The sequence below is a fragment of the Coenobita brevimanus genome, chromosome 1 (genome assembly GCF_032717465.1).
Source record: "Coenobita brevimanus isolate Jiangsu-jjx chromosome 1, ASM3271746v2, whole genome shotgun sequence".
Lineage (NCBI taxonomy): Eukaryota > Metazoa > Arthropoda > Malacostraca > Decapoda > Coenobitidae > Coenobita > Coenobita brevimanus.
In genome coordinates this window covers 59398921-59415144 of record NC_136954.1, presented here as the reverse complement: position 1 = coordinate 59415144, position 16224 = coordinate 59398921, and positions in this window count along the sequence as shown.

Genomic DNA, 16224 nt, shown 5'->3' with positions numbered 1-16224 from the left:
GAGGAGGCTGAAAAAGACATCACTCTGCACTATTACAAGGCCGTGTACAGAGCCCTATGGTAATGAGATAAAATGGTCGCGGGTTCAAAAGGTGGCGGTAAGACGCTTGTGTATATAGCCGCTACTCAGCAGCCCTGTAGAAGCCTGATTGTGACGTGTATACACACTCCCCTGCGGATTGGGGTTAATATGACAATAAGAAAAAAAAAATCGTTTTCAGAGCTAAAACTTACTAAAGTTAGCGGATATTTACCCTTCAGATCGCAAACAAGCATAAGCAGACTTCCATTTTGCATAAATATTGACTTAAAGCACAAATAAATGTATTTACATCGTAAATCAACATTTATACAGGTCTGTTAAGGCGAGCTGTCAGGCTAGAAGTGAAACTTCCGCTAACTTTAGCAAATTTTTGCTCTGAACCCTGGATTTTTAATAGCCAAATTTTTTTTTTTTTTTTTTTTTACCAGACTGCTGATAATTACGTGTGTATGAATCTATATGGTGGTAAAAATTATAACAGCCAAACATATTCAGCTTAACCTAATCTAACAGTCGCCTGTCATACAAAACTAACCTTAACTTTGGCTTAAGCCATTGGTAGGAAGGTGAAAATCTTATTCTCCAGAACAGACTGGCTGTTACTAGAAAGCTGTTCAAACATCACCAGTGCACAAGACCAAGAAATCAGGTAACCAAATACTCCTGAGAGCTAGCTGTCCACGGTCAGGCCTAACTAGGAGGAAAAAAAGGTAATCATTTACGAAACAGGCGCACCGATTCCACCTATATTATAATGACCGCCCAGCCAGCTCCAGAGGGACCCTACCTGACGGACTCCGACGCCGCAGCCCATCCCTGACGGCGTCTCCGACGGCACGAGACCGCACCCGCAAGGCCCCCAAGGCCGCCCCCAGGACCCCTGGGCAAGGCCTCTCCCTAACCCGACGTAGACGACCTTCGTCCTCCGTCAGGCGTCTAAGCAAGCCTTCAGGAGGCTCTTCGGCCCCAGCCCTGAGGGACGACCCCAGTCCCCAGCCCCGACAGTGAGGGGCCCTTCGCCGCCCACAGCCCTGGAAAAGAACCCCTATGAGTGATCCCGTGGCCACTGGATACAGAGGCCACAGACGGGACTCAGCCCCCATCAGGAGTTCGGCTGTGAGCTCTCCCGCCGTCCCCTAACCACGCCGCCACCCTACCGACAGTGAGTGAAAGTGCAGTGACAATGCAACAGTGACCTGAATATCGGGCAGTGAATTATATTATCTGAGGGAAACTAAGTCCGAGATCTATTAGTGGTGATAGTTTAGGCATAGTAAAATAGTAAAGAAATAAGGAAAAGCTAACAAGGGTTACAGTGACTTCAGTGAACATTGGTCTCGGCCCTATGAGTATAATTCCTCTTTACTGCAAGACCTGTGAGCAAGCTGCCCATCCTAAGCAATGTAAATTTCCCTCAAAGTGACAGTGACCAATTCCCCTGCCCAAAAGACCTTATGAGCTGCTCATTGTACTATTCACATTTTGTCCGGGATTATTGTCCAAATAGTATCCTGCACGATACTACTGCCCATGATCCCTGCATATATCTTGTAATTGCCCAGATTCTTGTTTTGTGCCATCTACTTGTTCCACATCTAGAATTTGTCAATACACGTGTAAGGTTGTTGCCTTGAGTTTTTGTGTCATGCCTCTCTCTTATTTGTCTAAGCTCCGGTCCAGAAAGGGAACCCAGCTGCACACCAGCGTTCAAGGGACGGGAAGCTGACCCTTAAACACCTGGCATAAAAATAACAGCTGAATATCACAGTCTTACCTGTAATGAAGTATGATTCCCTCAGAATCCCATTGTTGTGAGTGGCGTGGTATGGTTTGTGACGCCACAGCGAGGGCGCATCAGTTTCCACGAGGAACGATAAGCTCTAACTTTGACTATTTTTTTTTTTTATATATAAGTGCTAAATCGGAACCGAAAAAAAAAATGATATTCCACTGATTACGAGTGACCATTTCATTACTTTATGTAACTTGTACACGACCGTCAACCGGTCCAATGTTGCCACCACCAAGAAACACGCTGGGATACCGAGCTGGAGTCATACAGCAAGAAACTAATGAAGAAATAATGTTAGTATTTTTTCAGCTAGGGCACATTACACTTAGGGAGTAGCAATGTATACTGTTGTTATTCAAAAATTCATACTCCTTGCTTATACAGTACCTTTACATGCGATGTGGTGGCACATCTCACACAAGTTGCAGTACAAACTGCACCCTTGCCTGGGGCTGCAAGCGCCATTTGTTTACGACCGACAAATCCAACTCCACTTGCCATGTTTCCCTTCTTATCCTTTCACTATTTGGGCAAAGTCTTGGATTTTGCATTGCCCAATGTCCACCTTATTTTCCCGATATATCCATAATGCTGTATCACTTCTAAGACTGAAATTTTCCTTGCGTTGACGAAAACAAGCAGATAGGACATAGCTCGACTACACAACCCCCCCTAACCACTGAGCTTGGCTTGACGAATGACGAAATCGAAATGTCATCATCATTGTGAAGCCGATTTTCAAATTTACATGTTTATACCACTTTTGTACATTATTCATATTATCTAATGCAAATCAAAGTTTATTTAAGGCTACTAGGTATTAATACAAATATTATCGTCTCGTATGTAACGAAAAAAAGCCCATCATATATTACATTCTGGTAACCGTGTACAGCTCTCATCGTACATAAATATATATATATATATATATATATATATATATATATATATATATATATATATATATATATATATATATATTATTGCCTTTCTTTAGCGGACAATCTTACTATACCTAGTGGATTTGTGCTATCATATACACTATGCCTGTATGTGTGTTATTGTGTGGAAATGAATATTTCATTTTTTTTTTTTTTTTGAATATTTTTAATTTCCATGATCTTGGGTTGGGTTGGGTTAGGATGAGATAGCTTAGCTTAGCTTGTTGGATGAGCCAAAAAGGACCATCAGGGTAAGTTAGGTTACTTAGGTTAGGGTAGGTTAGGTTACTTTTGTTAGGGTAGGTGGCAATCAAGAGCTCCTGCAGGGTTAGGAGGCAACTAAAATTGTCATAGTCATACTATGGTTAATTGGTTATTATTCATTTGGACAACAAATGAGGCCTCAAAACAGTCAAATGATCTATCTATCTATATACCTAGGCTGCTTCCCCCAAGGAAAGGGAGGTAGCCGAGACAGGACGACTCACTCTCCATTTACTCATCCATTCAAACACATTCATTCGCATCTTAGCCCCAAAGGGGAGAACGGACAGATCCTCACCGCACCACACCGCACAAGGGTCAACTGGGCAATGCAATCAGTGACATCCGCAGCAGGGCCCGACAGCAGAACTGGTTTACCCCTGCCACATCATAACAGACCCATCCCCTTACCCGCACCTGACCTGACTAGCTGATCAGACCAAATGCGGGAGAATATCCCCTCAGGAAATGAACTTTAAAAAAATATATATCAAATGGAAGAAAAAAAAAAAATATGAGACGGCAACTAAGGAATTTTTTCATTAGATATATAGATTCCACCAACGCCATTCATTTTAATACTACATTTTACATTTATTATAAAAACAGTCAACCAGCTTCACGGTTATAACTTATAATTCAAAAACTATACATTTGCTAAATAAATTGATATGTAAATATATGACGGGGATTCGCCCTTACTGCCATAGCTCTCTGTACAGGGGCTGGTGTGACGTCATGTAACCATGGCAACTGCTATGCTGGTTCTACACAAACATCTGATGATGCGGCCTTTACAATATCGTCTCTTGTTTTTATCTTCTGGGAGGAAGGAAATCAATATGTAAGTACGAAAACCACTATAAATGTATTTATAGAATTATCAACCTTCACTTACTCTAATGGTGAAATATTAGGTAAAGTTAAGGCTAGTATCAGAGAGTTTACAAAAATAGGGTGTCTCGAATGTGATAGGAATCGTTCTGATGACAGACTCAGTAGGGTCTCTAATCCTGACAGGGAATTGTGCCAGAAGGCCCAGAACTAGTTGGAACACCAGTTGTGAGGGGCACAGGGCACAATGCATGTTGAAGGTATAGCTTCAAATACTGTACCGTACTGTATTCTCATTTCTCCTCATGGTTTCATGGAATATTGTGACAGTACAAGTAGTAAGTACATTTTGTTAGTGCTCTTGTACTTTGAGGAAAATCAGGAAATTAGTCATGTCCTTTACGTAAAATTGCCCTCAACCCAAAGCCATTAATGGATTGAGTAGTGATTTGTTACATTCCATAATTTTATCATTTAATTAATCAGTAGGATAGAAGTTGTGGAAGCAATGATGAAAGTAGTAAGTACATTTTGTTAGAGCTCTTGTACTTTGAGGAAAATCAGGTAGTTAGTCATGTCCTTTAAGTAAAAGTGCCCTCATCCCAAAGCCGTTAATGGATTGAGTAGTGATTTGTTACGATCCATAATTTTATCATTTAATTAATCAGTAGGATAGAAGTTGTGGAAGCAATGAAGAAAGTTAAATTGGGGAAAGCCCCAGGAATTGATGGAGTGTGTGGTAAAATGCTGAAGCATGGGGGAGAGATAGTAGTAGAATGGATGTGGAAAATGTACAGATTGGCCTGGGAGGAAGGTAGAGTCCCGGAGGATTGGAAGTCAAGTATAATTATTCCCTTGTACAAAGGAAAAAGGGAAAAAGAAGTGTGTGGTAATCATAGGGGCATTTGTCTTCTTAGTATAGTAGGAAAAGTGTATGGTAGGATACTTATTGACAGAGTTAGAGAAAGAGCAGAGGAATTAGTTGGAGAAGAACAGGGAGGCTTTAGGAAGAGAAGAGGTTGTGTAGATCAGATATTCATTCTTAGATCTTTAGTGGAAAAATTTCTAGAGAAGGGAAAGAAGTTGTATGCGGCTTTCATGGATTTGGAGAAAGCATATGGCAGGGTGGATAGACAAGGATTGTGGAAAGTATTAAGAATATATGGAGTAGATGGGAAGTTGTTGAATGCTGTGAAGAGTATGTATGATGGTGCGAAGGCTGCAGTGCGTGTGGATGGTGAACTAAGTGAATTTTTCTCTTTGAAGGTTGGGTTGAAACAGGGATGTGTCATGTCTCCATGGTTGTTCAATCTGTACATGGATGGGGTAATAAAAGAGGTACAAGGTAGGGTAGTGGATGTTGGAGTGGCCCTGGTGAGAGAGGGTAGTGTTTGGAAACTCTCTGTACTGTTGTTTGCAGATGATACTGTGTTGTTGAGTGAAGACGAAGGAGAGCTGCAAGGCTTGGTGGACAGGTTTGGGAGAGTGTGTAAGAAACGGAATCTAAAGGTGAATGTAGGGAAGAGTAAAGTGATGGTCTTTGAGAGAGGTGAAGTCAGTGAATGTACAGCGAGGTTGGATGGTGAGGATTTGGAAAATGTGAGTACATTTAAGTACTTGGGTAGTGTGATGAGTAAGGGTGGAGGTTTGGAGGGTGAAGTGCTTGAAAGGGTACAGCAGGGAAGAAAGGTTGCTGGTTCCTTGAAAGCAGTGATAAGAAGCAGGGAAGTGAGCATGGAAGTGAAAAAGTTACTACATGACAGTATTGTGATACCAACTCTAATGTATGGAAGTGAAGCTTGGACGTTGCTGGAAGGACACAAGTCAAGAGTCAGAACAGTGGAAATGAGTTATTTTAAGAGGAGCCTGTGGAGTCACATGGAGGGACAGGCTGACAAATGAGGATATAAAGGAGCGTTGTGGTGTGGATGTGGATGTGATACGAAGCATTAGGAGGAATACACTGAGGTGGTTTGGCCATATGGAGAGGATGGAGGGTGAAAGACTGACGAAGAGAGTGTATGTAAGTGAGGTGGAAGGGGGAAGAGGGAGGGGGAGGCGGAGAATGAGATGGAGGGATGGGTTGGAGAGGTATATGAGAGAGGGGGATGTGAGTTGGGAATGGGGCAGTGAAATGGTGGGGGACAGGGCGACGTGAAGGCGATTTGTTTGTGGCCACCCCGAACGGGATTGAGGCGTCTGGCAATAGATAGATAGATAGAATTTTCTTTTTTAGGTGTGGGGTAGACTACTTCTTGTATGATCTGGCTAGTGTTAATTACAGAAAAACTATGAAAAACTGTCATATTCAGTTGTGTACTTCACTCAACCATACATCATCCTGATCTTTGTTGTTCCCATCAGAGTGTAGGGGCTCAAAGCTAGACTGTTCAGCCCATGCATTTATTGTGAGGTGAGAGTGACTATACTCAGTTTTTTTTATCGAGGTGAAGATGCACTTGACAAATTGGTGATGACTGGCTGAATGCAACTTTACTACATAATCTCTTTATTATTATTTGACAACATATATCTGATGGGGAAATTTGGGTTAGTAAATGTTATTCGGACATGTTGCATTCAGCCAATCGTCACCAACCTATCAAGTGCATCTTCACCTCAATAAAAAAAACTGAGTATAGTCATTTGGCCCCATGTAGCACTGTAGGCTATGGGCAATAAACTCCAACTAACCCTATCATTACATCACTGGCTTCCATGTACAGCACTCTTTTAAAACAAAAGTTCTTACTCCATGTTTTATTTTTAATCTTGGAGCTTTTCTTCTGTTTACATAAAAATACACAGCTCTAGGCTAGGCAACTATGTATAAACATACAACACAATTCATCTTTACACATAAGATATTGCATATGAAATATTATGTAGGACAGAAGTGTGTTAATATACAAAAATGCGCAATTTTTAACATTACTTAACGCAGATAAAAATGACTAGACAATGGCAATGAGTCATGGTAATTAAATAAATACAAAATACAGTACACAAATGCAAACAGTGTGGTACAAAAAAACACATGAAGCTCCAGACATGAGAACACAGAAAGGAAGTGGTTCTAAAATTAGTATCACCCATATTTTGCTGTTGAGAACATAAGAGGAAGGTTGGCTACATCCTACACAGACCTTGTTTGTTTGTTTGTGTGTGGAGAGACCAGCTCGAGAAGGGTCCACTGAATGCCTATCCTTACATCAAAGTTCAATATCTTTCTAAGTCCCATATTCTTGTGAGCTTAGGAGAATTTCTGAAACTTTTTTCTTAATGATTTATCAGGAATACTGCACACCTTTGTATTTTCTCTTAAGTTATTTTTATCTTTTTAATATCACTACAGATGGTAGATGGTATGAATAGCATGCAAGCAAATGTTAAGGTGCCATAAGCAGACAAAAACCTGTAAGGAAGAGGTGTTAGAAATCCTCCCAAGCTGATGAGACTATGGATCTACGTCACAAAATATCATAAGAAACCCTTTACCTACAGTATGTCAAAAAATATTGAAAAGAAACCCCACTTACAATATTTCATCAAGTGGTAATATAAAAAAAGAAGTTCCTTTAATTTACTTTATGAAATAATATATCTAATAATTATAGTATCAAGCCTCATTACAGGTGTTATGAAATAATAAATATCTAAAGAAATTCTGTTTACTGTACTTGAGTAGGGTAAGTAAAATATTTAAAAATTCACATCACTTTAACTATCTACCTCATAATACGTTACATATCAGAATAAAATTTTGCACTGACTTTACTTCATGAACTATTGTACCAGTATGAAATATACAGTAAGTAAATTCAATTATCCCAACTTTGCAACTTTTAGTTTAAATATTAACCTAAATTCCCCCACTTACTATGACAAAGTTTATGCCTGTCTGTGTTTTCACATTTGATATATATCTAGTTTATGAAATTTTAAAAAAAGAAAAGCTTCCCCTTACATTGGTACTAAATTTACTGCTAACTCAAGCATCAAATCAGCCTTCTGTTAAATCATTCTGCATCCAAGTAACATAATGTCACATTTTTTGTAATTTAGTGTACTGTATTCCCAAACATTAATGCCCATTAGTTACTGATAATCCATAAAAGTATCCATCCTGTTTATTTTAGCACCAGCCTGAATTAATTCATCAGTTCCAGCAACTCTTTTAACATCTGAGGATATATTTCCTTTCTTATTAGCCCCTTCTGCCAGAGTACAACCACTTCCACTTCTAAATACAGTACTACAAAAGGTAGCATGTCAGAGTTTTTAGTGACACTAGTGTATATACTATGTCTTTGTTTGCTACACTGGAGAATGGCCAATACAGTACGGTAATCAAACAATAATTGATATAAGATGTACCAGTAGGCAAATGGGTCCTGTTGTTCGAACACAGACTGTACAAGAATCCAACGATACAAGAATAGGCAATTTAGACAAAAATTCAGTGATGCGAGCAGGGTTAGTTAACCTAACCCTATTATTTCCAAAAGTTATGTACTCTGTTATATGAGTTTTGCAACCCCCCCTCCCCCCGATCTGTTATACGAGCACAGGTATTACAATCCAAACAGTTCACCATTAACACATCCTACTCATATAACAGGACCTGCCTATACACTGGTGTCACATAAGATCTCCAACACACCACCCCTTGTTTTACTTAGAAGCAGAGATGACTACATTATCTCATATTTATTCTTGCTATAGCTTGACAAATTTATCTGGCTTTGGAGATGCTTTTGGAACAGGTATGCTTAGAGAAAGCCTTCACTTACCCAATCACTACATGAGGAAACCTGGGGACTGCAAGAACAAAATGAAAAATGTCACTGGACTGAAGGAGTTAATTAATATCCATCATGTTCAAAGCTGTAAACATCATTTTGAAAAAAAAATATATATATATATATATATATATATATATATATATATAATCCCATAATCCCACAATATACATCCAGTGGTTATTTTGGCATATACCCCTTCACTTGGAAGAGATCTTTCATATTTTACCCTTGCTATCTCATGAAAATTTTATTCAGCAAGGGATAAGCTTTTTGAACTGGAAGGCTTACATAAAGAGTGTACTGTATATATGGCCTTCTATAACTTGCTGTCTTCTTGGGGGCCCTCCTAAACTGAATAGCATCATCAGGAGGCAGTATGAGTAAACTAGAAAGATATCTTCACACTGAAGGGGTTAACCATATAGTATTTTGCCTCAGAGAATTCCCATCATATCAGAAATAAAAAAATATATTACAGTCACCTTGATTACACATTTGGACTGAAATACACAAACAAACTGATGATCTATCCCCTGTTGTATCAGAGTATTTTATTTTTGTTTATACAGTATTTCTTTATTCTTTTTTCTTTCAGGAAAGACAAGGAAAAGTCAGTACATAGTCTTCCCCTGTCTCTTGCTCTTCCAGTAGAAATAAATCAAAGTTGTGAGGGAATTAATTTTAAGAATGTTTTTGCAGAAAGAGCAGGGTCAAGGAAAGAGTCTGCTCTCTCTCTCTCTCTCTTCCTGCAATAACAAATCATGGTTAAGATGGGGACTTAATTATGTATATTTTAGCAGGAAAAACAATCATAGGAGGGGTCTGCACTCCCTTCCCTTGTCCTTCCTGCAAAACCAAGTCATGGTTAAAATGAGGAATTCATTATGTTTGTTCTAGTAGAAGGAACAAGAGTCATGGGAAGGGTATGTATTCTTCATTCTTTGCCCTTCCTGCCAAATAAATCATGGTTATGATAGGGAATAAATTATGCTTGCTGTAGTATAAGACCAAGACTCAGAGGGAAGATTCCGCACTCTCTTTTTCTTGCCCTTCCTCCAAAAACAAATCATGGTTAAGATATGAAATTAATTGCTGCTATTTTTCAGGAAGAACAAGAGCAGGGAGGGTTCTACGCTCTCCTTTTTCAACCCTTCCAACAAAAAAACAAATAGGGAATTAATTATGCTTGTTTTACAGGAAGAACATGAATTACGGGAAAGGTCCGCACTCTCCTATCCTAGTCCTTCCTCCAAAAATTAAAAATGATTATGACAGAGAACAGATCACACGTCTGTCTGTGAATCTTCAGACTTGACTTCTTTCTCACCATTAGTCTGTACAAAACACATTACAGTACATATTACATTACACCTGATCACAAAAACCACAAAATTCATTGTTGTTCATAATGGTTAGTTGAGCTCAGTTAAATCACCTTTGAAGAGACCTTGACTTAATTAGAGTATGGAAGAATGGGTGTCATTAACTGCCCTGATCACTGGTAAGTATATACACACCTCACGTCAAAAGGCACATTCCGATTTTGTTATGAAACCGTTTGAAGTACGCGTTTATGTACAGTCAGGGTTTAACCTCCTCAGCATGGTACTTGTAACAGCTTTTCATGGTTTACTCTTGCTACCTTCAGATGATTGTAATTAACTCAGCCTGCATCTACACCAAAAGCTGATTGGTGTGAGTGGGAGTTTTGCATCACTGTAATCCAAAGATGCTCTTGCATTCACTTGCCTGCATCCAGTGGGGTCATTTCTGTGGGCTATAGCAAGGCAAAACTCCTACCCGGACCAACAAGTGTTTGGCATGGACATGGCCTTAGGAAAAACCAGGCATACTGAAGGGGTAAATGAAGAATATATCTTTTCCCTGCAGTTTGAAAAGTTAGTCCCAAGGTGATCAAAACCATTTGGAAATAGCAAGAACAAAATATAAAATGTGTCATTAGATTCAAGGGGTTAACCAGTTCCTATACACATCTGAATATTTGAACCTCCTTAACTCTCTCATGGTCAGGATGACTCTTGCACTCTAACACCAGCCAACCATACTCAGTTGTGTGGATCATAGGATCCTGAGTGTTATTAATAGTAAACCATTAACTCTCTCAGGGACAGGAGAGCTCTAGTATTTATTACAGTTAAAGCCTGATGAAACTGTGCAGCTGAGAGGGGGTCATATGACACTGAGAGTGTTAAGTGATACCCTGAATTGTTCAAACATCTCTGGTGGACAGTAGTGCTTTGCTGAGAAAATTGGCCTGGAAATGAGTATTGCAAGGATCTTAAATTACAGGGATAAACAAGTTTCCATAGGAGCTAATTATTAAATTTTTAAATACCTTTTGTCACTTAATATTCACTGTAGTTTTATCTTTTCTTTTCTTTTTCTTTTTTTTTTAAGTGCATTGTAGTTGTATGAGTGAAGACAAAATAATAAAGATGCAATTTTATGCAAAACTTAAGCTCAGGAAGGTTTGTGAATGAGGAGCCTGCCACAAGTAACGGTAATCTGTATCTTTAGGCCTTTGTACCTATTGGCTATATTCTGGCAGGATGTTTTCTAGCCATTCTTCCTTAACGATGTACTGTAGTTTGCATATTTCGCCTTTGTATTCTCTTGTGTGATATTTATGTTTTTAACATCAATATAGACACTATAATACTGTGCAAGAGGGTATTACATTGTCATTAGCGGGAATAAAGTGGACTCACTTGTATGCTACCTATGCTGGTTTAATATCAACATAGACTATATAAATATTGAACAAGAGGACATTACTTTGTCATTAGCAAAAATAAATTCTTTTGTATGCTATTTAGGTCTTTTTAATATCAACACAGATTGTATAAATATCATACAAGAGGATGTTAGTTTGTCATTAACAGAAATAAAGTGGTATGGAAGAAGTGCATGAAAACCCTTTCATCCTACTGGAATATAATGCCAGGCCATTATTCTCACTGACACAGGAGATATTCTAGCACCTCCTCCTCATCGACATCTGCATATTACAGGTATACCCGGAGATATGATACCCCTAGATGGGATACCCTGGCTTAGCGATGGGGGTAGAAATACCAAATACCATCATACCCCGCCTAACAATGGGCAAACCCTGGTTTAATGATGGGTTTTGATTTTTTTTTTTTTTTTTTACCAATTTTGATTATATTATAGACTTAAATTTTGTTTAGGTTGATTTATAAACTATTTTTAGACTTAGACTAATGTGTTTTAGTCATAGGTGGGGTGAACATGGTCATTTTGGGGTACAGTGTACTAAGTTTGATTTTTTCCAAACTTAGAAATGATTGGTTGTTGGTACACTGAAAGCAGTGATGAGAAATAGGGAGGTGAGTATGGAAGTTAAGAAGTCACTGCTTGATGGTATTGTGATCCCTACCCTGACGTATGGAAGTGAGGCGTGGACCTTGCAAGAGGGGAACAAGTCAAGAGTGAGAGCAGTGGAAATGAGTTCCTTGAGAGGAGCATGTGGAGTGACGTAGAGGGACAGGTTGACGAATGAAGAAGTGAAGGAACGTTGTGGGGTAGATGTGGATGTGGTTGAAAAGATTAGGAGAAATACACTGAGGTGGTTTGGACATGTGGAGAGAATGGAGAATGAAAGACTGACTAAGCGGGTGTATGTAGGTGAGGTGGAGGGAGGGAGAGGGAGGGGTAGACCGAGGATGAGGTGGAGGGATGGAGTTGAGAGGTATATGAGGGAGGGGGGGTGATTTGGGGGGAGGGGAGTCAAATGGTGGGTGACAGAGTGACTTGGAGGCGTTTTGTCTGCGGCCACCCTTTGCGGGATTAGGGCGTCGGGCTATAGATAGATAGATAGAAATGATGATTTTCAGATTTTATTTTTGGGTTTAGGTGAGTTATAAACTGCTTTCAGGCTTGGTTTAGCTTGTTTTAAAGCTATTTTGGGGTTTAGGTTAGCTAGAAACTTGTTTTTGGACTCATTTGGGTGGGTTTAGGACTTCGTTGGGTAGGAAACCCAAGGCTCAAAAACACATCCCTATGCTTTACATGTTAAATCTACCCCAAGAAACCATAACCCGCCTAAAGATGGGTTTTTACTTAACCAATTGCATCATTAAACTGGAGTGTACCTGTACATATTCTCATATATTCCATTTATATTTTTTTTAAATAAAGACAGATTGAAAAATTAACATACTGTACAAGAAAATATTGATGTAGCAGATACAGAACTAGAATGATATGGAAAAGGTGCTCTGAAGCCTCCTTGGTCAATAAGAATACAGTCCCAGAGTTCGTCATCTTAAAAAGCAAAGTACTGGGTTCTAAGAGATGTCAACAACTGCATATAAGACAGATTTAATTGTCAGAGATATAGCCTACAGGGTGGCCTACATATAACACTTCACTTTTATACTGCCGAAAAATTTCTTGTGTGTTGTGGGAACGGCTCAGTCAGTGTTATTAGTATCTACCATGTATCATGTATTCACTTCCTACTCCAGATACCAGAACCACGTCCACATTAGCCAACTAAGTTTTTCCTGCAACACATACAAGACTGCCAGGTGAGTTTCAAGTGAAGCACTATTTATGAACCACCCTGTATTGTATTTTCTAACAGACATATCAGTATCTCTCTTAGCACTATTGGCTGTAAGGCCAACTCTGGGTTAAGGTACAATATCCTATTTGGACTTGATAGTTCTTTTTTATGTAGAAAAACATAATGTACTGGTACCACAATGATATATGTTCACTGTTCCTGGTAGTACTGTACACCACATCAAATCCCCCTGAAGGAAACTGTCCAGCACTGAGGTTCAAACAAGACGAGAGTCTTGTTTATAATACAGTTCAAAGTTTCAGGTATGTAAAGAAACTATTTTCTTTGGCTGTAGAGTCAGAGTCAGTCCTTCATTTGCACACTCTTTGAATGTCATCAAAACTGAAGGAAAAGCCACCCTGCATGATCAAGGAAGGGAGGGTTCATATTACTGGGTGTGGGTGCAAAGTCACACTGAAGATTTCTCTTATGTTCCTTCAGATTATTTATGTGCCTTGATGTACTATGAGAGTGCCACATTGAGGCTTGGTTGGTTTTAAGACTCAGGGTGGTGCATGAAGCCTTGTAGCATCTCTTCCTGAGCATTTTACTGTATCATATTTTGCATGTCAGCCCTTAACATTTTCTTGTATAATTATCATTTTAAATCAACATTGTTTGTATCAGTAACATACTGAAGAATATTAAGGTGTAATATGCAGAATAAAAAACCAAGGAAGAGGTGTTACACTATATCCTGAAGCAACTTAAAATACGATTATCAGTTCATTGGCCCGATATCCAAGAGTGCAGAGGAAACACTGACCTTGACTCTACCATGACACAGTATTGCCCCCCAGCAAGGAAAGTACAAGCTTCACTCTCTCCCATCCCATTTAATGCTTTTGTTATTTTGTTTTGTTTTTATTTGGGGGGGATATTTGAGATACTCTTCCCATTCTGATTGAACATCCTTACAGATAAGAACCTAAGCATACACTGATATCAGCTGGAGTCATTAAATGCAAATCAGTTTTGTAAGTCTACTGCCTATCACAAAATCCAGCCACTGATCTGGCAACATTGTACAGTGCATCAAAAATATAAAAAAGAGCAACACTGCATCAAACCCTGTCCCCATCCCAGGTTTATAAAAGTTAAAATTGTTTACATCCATGAGATAAGGTACAGTATGATGCATCACCTGTGTTACAGTAAACATACAGTACCTTCCCTGCATCACTCACACCAGCTTGTGACCTGTCGTACTGGCAACTCGTACTAAAAAAATTGGGAATTGAAGATGCAAGGTTCCACTACATCAGGATGAAAACAATATGAAACACTGGGGTTGAATAAATATTTTTAGCCATCGCAGAAGAATGGAAATTAGAATCTATACCCGAAATGCTCAGATTATCGCTAAAGAATGGCATACTGTATAATTTCAAGCCCTTTCAATATCTTAGCTACTGTAATTTCAGGAGGTGAATGATAAAAATTATGTAAATATTCACCCTTGAAGCATACTGGTTTGAGGAGCTGCATGCAAATTTGATCATTTCTTTGGTATCTTAGCTATAGAAAAGGAACAGTTTAGGCTGGGTTGAGTTAGGGAACACAATGAATTTGGCTACGAGAAGGGGACGATTGCTATGTTGAATATCAGGAAATTTATATATGCTGTACCTATGTAAGAATGAAGGAAACTGTTTGTGGTTATTGCTTAAGTGTGAGCTGCCCTTCTGCACTGACATATTTAGCCTACTGTCAAGGGTATCTATTTCTGGCTGACTGACTGCTTCCAACATCCCAATAAAATATAATTTCAATTTTTTTTTTCTTTTTTTTTTTCTTTGACAAACCAACCAAGTGACTGACATCTATTAGCCAACATGATATGAAACACGTTAATCTACTAGTCTGCCTCCCATTCTCCTCTTGGCCATTCCTCTCCACTACTCCACAATCTCCTGTGTTCTGTCTCATTTCATATAATGGAGTTTCACAGTGCACAACATCTCTGCTGATCTTTATCTCTACACTCTAAAATAACTGAATAAACTGGTTAAGCCTTACTGATAAATATACTGGTTATGCAAATGCTGACAGTTATTTTAAGCTGGGCAAAAATCTATTAACACTGTAAATAACATAAATTTTATGTTGTCTGTATTACTAGATCAGCAGAATCTGAGCAGTGGTAACTCCTTATATGACCCAAATTACCACTTAATGTCTTTTGCTTACACCATGACAAGCCCTTCACACCACCCCAAGACCTGCAGTCAAAATGATCATATCTCTTGAGCAGATTACCGACATCCTATAAAAATAATACGTATATATTGGGTGGCTGTTTTAGAGAGATCACACCCTCCCTTTCATTACTCTAACAGAAGAAAGAAAACTATATGCCTGTGCAACACTTTTAAAACCTTTTGAAATGAATGTACTGTATATGCAAGTTTGAAACATCTAAAAGTGTATTTCATGCATATTTTACATCTCTAATTTAGATAATACTGTACAGTACTGGGACAATGTAAGGTTGATAATGGACACAAGGGAAGGTTGTGATTTCCTGAGACAGGGCCCACTTTTCTGTTTATAATACAGGCTGTACTGTACTTTGCAACACGTTTATACAATAGTTGAGCTAACAGGGTTGACTATATTTATCGATATGACAAGTTTGTTGCCTGGTTCACAACTGCCGACTTAATGAGAGTATTTCAAAAAGAAATCCAATGATTCTTGTGTTATAAAATTTATGCATACAGCAGACACAATTGCTTACCAGTTCTCAACTTGTGGCCATACTCCCAGTGGCATGGGAGACTCCATAACACCTTTTCCATATGATGTATTGTGCATATTACACTTTGGTATTCTCTTTTACATTATGTATAGATTTTCAGTACCAACATGGTTTGCCTCAGTAACATATAAGGATAACAAGGTGTATTATGCAAAATATATCAGTAAGGGAGA